This window comes from Notechis scutatus, unplaced genomic scaffold, assembly GCF_049901735.1.
Source record: "Notechis scutatus isolate UNSWTSFEM ecotype Mainland unplaced genomic scaffold, rNotScu1.2 NSCUCTG43, whole genome shotgun sequence".
In the NCBI taxonomy this organism is placed as follows: domain Eukaryota; kingdom Metazoa; phylum Chordata; class Lepidosauria; order Squamata; family Elapidae; genus Notechis; species Notechis scutatus.
Genome location: NW_028263118.1, coordinates 117,155 through 124,879, shown reverse-complemented (window position 1 = coordinate 124,879; position 7,725 = coordinate 117,155).

Sequence of the window (7,725 nt, the reverse complement as noted above, 5' to 3'; positions counted from 1 at the left end):
ACTCAGGGAATAATGGCTCCAAAGAGGAGATACCATAGCATTTTGATATTAAGCACTGATAATTTGAAAATGCTGCTTTCTTTTTTACATAAATTCTAGTATGTATGGTTTTCTGATTAGCATCGTGGAGTTTTACCTTTATAAATTTGAAGGAGACCCTGAGACCACCTAGCCCAACAAGTGGTGGGATTCAAAAATTTGTACTACCAGTTCTGTGGCTTGATGGGCGTAGCAGGGGAAGGATACTGTAAAATCTCCAGTCAGAGGTGGTAATGGCTGGTTCTCTGAACTACTCAAAATTTCCGCTACTGGTTCTCCAGAACTGGTCAGAACCTGCTGAAGATCACCTCTGGCTAGTTGCTAAAAATCAGATATTTTTCTACTGCTTTTTACTTATGCACCCTTCTCTATGTGCTAATCATAAATATTGTTTCTTGATACTTGATATTCCTCTAATTAAATTTTATTTTATTCAAAAAGGTAAAATACAAGCTTTGGAAAATAAAACTATTACAAAGAGAAGACAAAATTAGACAAAACATTTTTAAATAATTGTGCATTAAAACAGACAAAACATGCATATTGTCCCCCCAGTTGAATACAATATAGCAATAGTAGTTTCTCCCCCTTGCAAAATGGGCCCACAATTATAAAATACACATCTAGTTGCAACTACTAAAAGAGGCAACAAGTAGTAAAAATAGGAAATGCCCTATCAAACCTTGCACCAGTTATCAGTGGTGTCCCCCAAGGGAGCGTCCTAGGACCCACACTCTTTACACTCTATATAAATGACCTTTGTGATCATCCTATTAGCAACTGCATCCTCTTCACTGATGATGTCAAACTATTCAACACCACCATCAATGCTACCATCCTTCAAAAAGACCTTGATTATATGTCTGAATGGTCTAACAATTGGCAACTCCAAATCTCTACCAACAAATGCTCTGTCCTACACATTGGTTAAAAAAAAAAAATCTATATACCAAATACAATCTAGGCAGATATGACCTTGTCGATGACCCTCACTTTGTCAAGGACCTTGGAGTTCTCATATCGAATGATCTAAGCACCAAAGCTCACTGCAACAGTATTGTCAAAAAGGCTTTAAGAGTTGTAAATTTAATTTTACAAAGCTTCTCCTCTGGTAATACTGTTTTGCAATCTAGGACATTCAAAACTTTTGCTAGACCAATACTTGAATTTAGCTCTGCTGTCTGGAATCCTCACTGTATATCAGATATAAATACAATTGAGCGAGTCCATAAGTATTTTACCAAAAGAGTACTACATTCCTCTGTTTGCAACACAATCCCCTACAGCACCAGACTTGAGATTCTACGCTTAGACAACCTTGAACTATGCCGACTAAGATTAGACTTAAGCATAGTACATAAAATCATATGTTACAACATCTTACCAGTTTATGAATATTTCAGCTTTAACAACAACAACACAAGAGCACACCACAGATATAAACTTAATGTAAACCACTCCAAACTCAATTGCAGGAAGTACAATTTCAGCAACAGAGTGGTCAATGTCTGGAACTCACTACCTGATTCTGTTGTCACCTGCTCTAACCCCCACTCCTTTACCCTCAAACTAACCTCTATTGACCTCACCCCATTCCTAATGGGGTTTGTAAGGGGCATGCATAAGCGCACAATTGTGCCTACCGTCCGTGTCCTATTGTCTCCAATTATTATTTTCTATTTCTTGTATTTAAACATGTTTATTCTTGTTTCTGTTATATTGTAAGCTTTTGACAAAAATAAATAAATAAAAATAAAATAAATACTTGACTTGTCATCTATCTGCTGTATATACAAAATGTAGTTAATGTTTTTAATCCAACAATACAGTTAAATTTCAAAACTCTGTTATCTGCTATTGTATTTGCTGCATCTTGCAGGAGTCTTCACTCTGGTCAACTTTGAGCAGGAGCCGGAGTTGTCCCTGATTGGCTGAGTCCGTTTGACAGCTCCGTATAAAAGGAACTGTTAAACGGGATCAGCTGTTCTCTGTCTGCCGGCTGCCTAGTTAGCTTGCGGCAAGCCACGGCTGTGTTACTTTATTTCAAATAAAGCCTGTTAGCCTTACTTAGCCTCTGCCTCTTTACTCCCACACGTCAAACTTAAAAGTATTTAACTCAAAGACAATTTACAGGGGCTTTTTATCTGCCGCAGACCATCACAATCATTATCTCTGATCCATCCAGAATCTGTCCAGGGTTAAACATCTTTGTTTGATTCATAATAATAATGCATTTCCTTAAAATTGTAATTAGGATCTTTCCCAACAATTGCTTTCTATTCCCAAAAGTCTTGGACCTCCTGTAAATTGAAAACACAATGCCTCTTAAGACTTGTTTTCCAGTTAAATATGACAAGTCCATTCCATCATTTCCCTCAATCTTCTGGAAAGAATCCATTTCATCCATCATTCGTTCTGTCCACTGTGAGTCTTCAGGGTCCATGGCCTCTCCAGCCATCTCCAAGCAGCCTGCCTTCCAACCAGGCGACTCCTTCAGGGATGCCAGCAGCAAATTAAGTTCCACTCCATCCCACCATCCATCCATCCGATTCACCAATTGTTGCTTGCTTTTGATTATCACATTTAATTTGATTTAAAACCATTATTTTATCAAACTTTTAAAATAAAGCTTCAAATAAGACTTGCAAGTTTAAAAAAATTATATTCTTTAAATCACATCAAATTAGCTTACTCTAAGATTGTATTAATTACCGTATTAATGACAACATAGAAAAATTGATGACCAATGGTAGATTGTTATCCATCAACTTCAGGTTTCATAGGAAAGATTTAAAAAGATTCAAAATTGTTTGAGTATCATTTTGAAGACAGTTTTTATCCACTTAGTCATCATACCATCCCTCAGGTCTCTAATCACATCACAAAATTGTTTGTGAGTCCTTTACTGAAATCCAGTTATATCACCAGAGTTCCCCTAATCTATTTAGGAAGTATAATGATACGTGAGAATGACTTTTGGGATGAGGAGAAGAGAGGCTGCCTAGGGAAGGATCAGATAAGATGGGAGAATCCTGCAGCTTCATAATGGGAGAGAAATAAACTCAGAAAGGATCCTCACTGACTTTTCAGACTGAGAAAAAATTTGGTGGGACATTTGTTCTTTCAGATTTGCAAAATTTTGTTAATGTAGTACAGTCAAGTAGAATTAGCACATCTGGATGTGTTTTCCATCAGGATGACCAGGGAGAAGATTAGCTTGTCAACTTTCTTCTTGCTAAATCCATGCTTTCTGGGAATCAACCTGTTGTTTTCAAAGAGTTTATGAATTATATTTTTTCTCTGTTCATTTTATTTGTTATCTGCTCTATAATGTTCCCTATAATTGACCAATTGTGTCAATTATATTTTCTCTACATTTTGTCAGTGTATGATTGAGAAATTTTTCTCAAACTATTTCATTCACTTATGAAGATAATGGCAGTATTTGTATCCTAATCAAGCATATTTGGAGATTAGACAATTGTAGAAGAGTCAAAATGGGATAAGAAACCAAGTTTTCTCCTGTTCAAATTCCTGGATGTTCCCATTCTAGTTTCATCCCTTTCTGGAGAAGAATGAATTTTGGAATATTTCCCACTTTAAACTCTAAATGGAGAGATAACCGCAGATCTGATTATCTATGTCTTCTTGGTTCTTCCCAAGGAGGATGCCAGGAGAGAGATTATGGCGTATTTTGAAAGACAGAGATTTATTATTGAACAAGATGCTCTTTCACAGTTGAAGCTGCTCAATAAGTTGGGGAAAAATTTTGGTGTCTTTTCTCTGTTTTCCAAAGCCTGAGTTCCCATTTCCAGTGGACCAAGCCTAGAGTCTAGAGGGTGGTTGGCCTTCCATACCAGTTGGTGTCTTCTAATGGAAGTTCTTCAAGAGACAGGACCTCGGTGGAGTCACTTTGCAATGAAATCTTTCAAGATCTTACTGGTCAGAGGTTTCTTTCTTCATCACAGTTTAATTTCATATTTTAAAAAGCTAATGGAATAAAAGTTTCCTAAATATTTTACAGAAAACTTTATTCTCGGTTTTAATATGACTATATCATCATGCTTAAATATTTTTTCAATTTCATCCATCCAGACTTTATTAAATAGAAAAGTACTTTATTCTAATGTTACATTCCAAAATCAAAAGGAACTAAATGAAGAATCTGCCAGTTGTTCTACCTCCTGATCTACCTCAGTGAAGACAAGAGGCTACATGTCTCCATCCATCTCTACCTCCCTTTTCCATGGATGGAGAATCCTGACGTATTTTCTTTGCCATATCTTTTTTTTCTGCTCAGTCCAAATGTGTAGAAAGTTGTCATCCTGGATTTGTCAAGAGGGCTCAAGAAGGAGAGCCAGTTTGCTGCTACGACTGTGTTCCTTGTCCGGAGGGGACCTTCTCCACTCAGGAAGGGTGGGTGACACTAGAAGAAAGGAAGGCCTGGTGGAACTGGATCAATCCAGAACATTTGCATGAAAGTGCAAGTTAAAAGACTAATTGAAGCTTGCTTGTGTTTTTTTTTTAACCTGCACAATTTATTATCTAAAAGGAAGTAAATAAAAAAGGCTTTGAAGGAGGGGCTGGGAAGAGATGGGGGTTGGCAGACTGGGCAAGCTTTACTAACAGCAGAGGAAATATCTCTTCTGCTTTTTACTTCGGATAGGTGCTGCTAAGTTCACCTTTCTAGGAACACCTGAGTTCTTTGGAACTTGGTGAATTGTTTTAGGTCCACCTTCTGAAAGACCTTCCAACTCCCTGTTTATTGGCCTCCCCTTGAGAAGGTGTCCCTGGTCCATAATGTGGTACTGTGGATAGTTATGGGGGGAACTCATTACACAAATAGTCTGCCAGTCATGTAGATCAATCAATCAATTAAATAAATAAATCAACTTGGTTGATTGGGAGCTTGGAGGTCCCAAGCAGGAGACCTTATACAATTTCAGACAAGTGACTGTCCAATCTCTTCTCAAAAACCTCCAATGTTGAAGAACCCCAAACCTCTGAAGGTCAGCTGTTCCACCGGATAATCACTGATAGGAAATTTCTCCTTAATTCCAGGTTGTTTCCAGATGTTACAAGATGCTGTAGGTCTCCTCCAAGTCCAGTATATTAACTGCCATGTGGTAGGACTCAGGATGTTTGCCTAAAAAGATTATATAATTCATTGTTAACGTCTAATAACGTAGGTTCCTATAAAGATTCTACACATTTCACTGGAAATAATTAGCATGCTAGAAGTTCCCTTATGCTCTTTTTAATGAAATTGTTAAGAATTACTTTTGAAAAATGCCTGAGGTATCAGCTGTTATCCAAAGAAGGTATTTCTTGTAAGATGAAAGGACAGAATTTTAAAGAAATATTACCTTTTCACTTTCTCAGATACAGAAAAATGCACCAAGTGTCCAGATGATAAATATCCAAATGAGGAGAGAGTCCAATGTATCCCAAAAGTTATAACCTTCCTGTCTTATGAAGAACTTTTGGGCCTCATCCTGGTCTCTTTTGCCCTATTCTTGTTTCTAACCACAGGCCTTGTTTTAATCGTCTTCATTAAATACCGAGAAACTCCCCTTGTCAAAGCCAACAACCGGGACCTCTCCTACATCCTCCTGGTCTCCCTCCTGCTTTGCTTCTTGTCTTCTTCTCTCTTCATTAGTCAACCAAGGAAAGCCAGCTGCCTTCTCCGACAAACAGTCTTCAGCATCATCTTCTCAGTTGCCGTTTCTTCTCTCTTGGCCAAAACCATCATGGTGGTGCTGGCTTTCCTGGCCACAAAACCAGGAAATTGAGTGAAGAGATGGTTGGGGAAGATCTTGGCCAACTCCATCATCCTTTCTTGTTCTGCTGTCCAAATTCTCATCTGCTCCATCTGGCTGGGAGTTTCTCCCCCCTTCCCTGACTCTGACCTCCACTCCCAGCCTGGAGAGATCATCCTGCAATGCAACAAAGGGGCCGTTGTCATGTTCTACGTCATCCTCAGCTACATGGGCTTCCTGGCTGTCATCTGCTTCATGGTGGCTTTCCTGTCCAGGAGTCTGCCTGGGGCCTTCAACGAAGCCAAGCTGATCACCTTCATCATGCTGGTCTTCTGCAGTGTCTGGGTGACTTTTGTGCCCACCTACCTGAGCACCAAAGGGAAATACATGGTGGCTGTGCAGGTCTTTTCCATCCTGGCCTCCAGTGCTGGTCTGCATCTTCATCCCCAAGTGCTACATTATCCTTCTGAGGCCACACCTGAACACAAAAGAGCATCTCACAGCCAGAATAAATGTAAAAACATGTGATATAACACCCATTGTGATAGAATTGTTAATGTTCCTTTTATTTGATTTCCATTTCGATAGTATATAGGAGTCTTCTATATGTTTCAAAATGGGGAATTGTTGAACGACTGGAATTCTTGCAGTTTCCTCCCCTTTTCTTGCTAAAAGAGAGTAAAATTCAGAGGAATTCAGCTGTTCAGCAACAACTACTGAATGTGACACCTTATAAAAATGATTGATGCACTTGTTCCTACTGACAGCAGCTAAAAGTGTTTGTGAGAGAGAGTGTGCAGGAAAAGAGGTCAGAGGAAGCTTTGGGAACCAAACACCAGCCTGGTTGCCTGATCCTCTCCCTGAGAATGCCAGAATGATGTGAAATGCCATGTTTGACTGGCTCTCATCCCTCTTATAGGATTCTTTCTTGATTTCCTGATAAAACCTCCTTTGCAGAAAGAATTCAGCACAACAACTGCCTGGGATTTCAATTTGGATTTTTTGGGGTGTGTGTGTGTGTGTACTTTACACTAAAATAATAAAAAAGTAAAATAAAATTAAGTGTGTAAAGACATTTCCACTGTATATTTTTTTTCTTTCCTCAACCAGAAAAATAAAATAGCAGTTTTCAGGCCCTTTAATTTTCCACTCTACAGTTTGTACGGAAAGCATTTCTCTGCTCCTCTTCCAAGCTTGCCTTGTCTGTGAAGGGCTGGAGAAGATGTCCAGAGAAAGGGGACCTTGGGACTCTTCCCAGGAGGTGGTTGCAGGGATCCTGTCTCAAGGCAGCCGCATCATTGACCAGGTCACAAACCTTCAGTGCTGCATAATGTTCATCCAGGTCCAAAAAGGGGCTGAATAAGTGTGTGTGTGTGGGGGGGGGGAACTTCTGGGTTTCTAGGAAGCTGCTCTGCTCTCCAACCACAGAGATTGCTGATCAATTGGGAATCAATTTTTATGACTCATAAAGGCTCCTAACTGAGAATAGGATTCCTTTGCAAATTCCATTCTATGGCGATAAAAAAGCTCTGGTGGATCGGAAGGTCAGTCTAAGATTCACAGCGAGCACAGAGATGCCTCTGGTTCTCCCACAAGCAGAAGGAGGCAGAGACATAGAAGATGGAGCAGGTGTTTCCCCACAATTTCACTTTCCTCCATCCCACCACACCGTATTGGATAGTCAGCCAGCTCACACTCTGGGAATCTCCAATTCTGGTATCCGAGATTGAGCTAAGAAAATTATTCCAAGTTTCACACCCCGAATGAACAAATAGTAAGGCGGGACTGGAACTCAAGACTCTCCTGGGGTTCATTGGCCCAAAGTCCCCCAGGAAGTTTTTACACCTAAGGGAGGATTGGAACTCAGAGCCTCCTCTTTATTGGCTGAAACTCACCCAGCCGGCTTTCATGCCGGAGGCAGCACTAG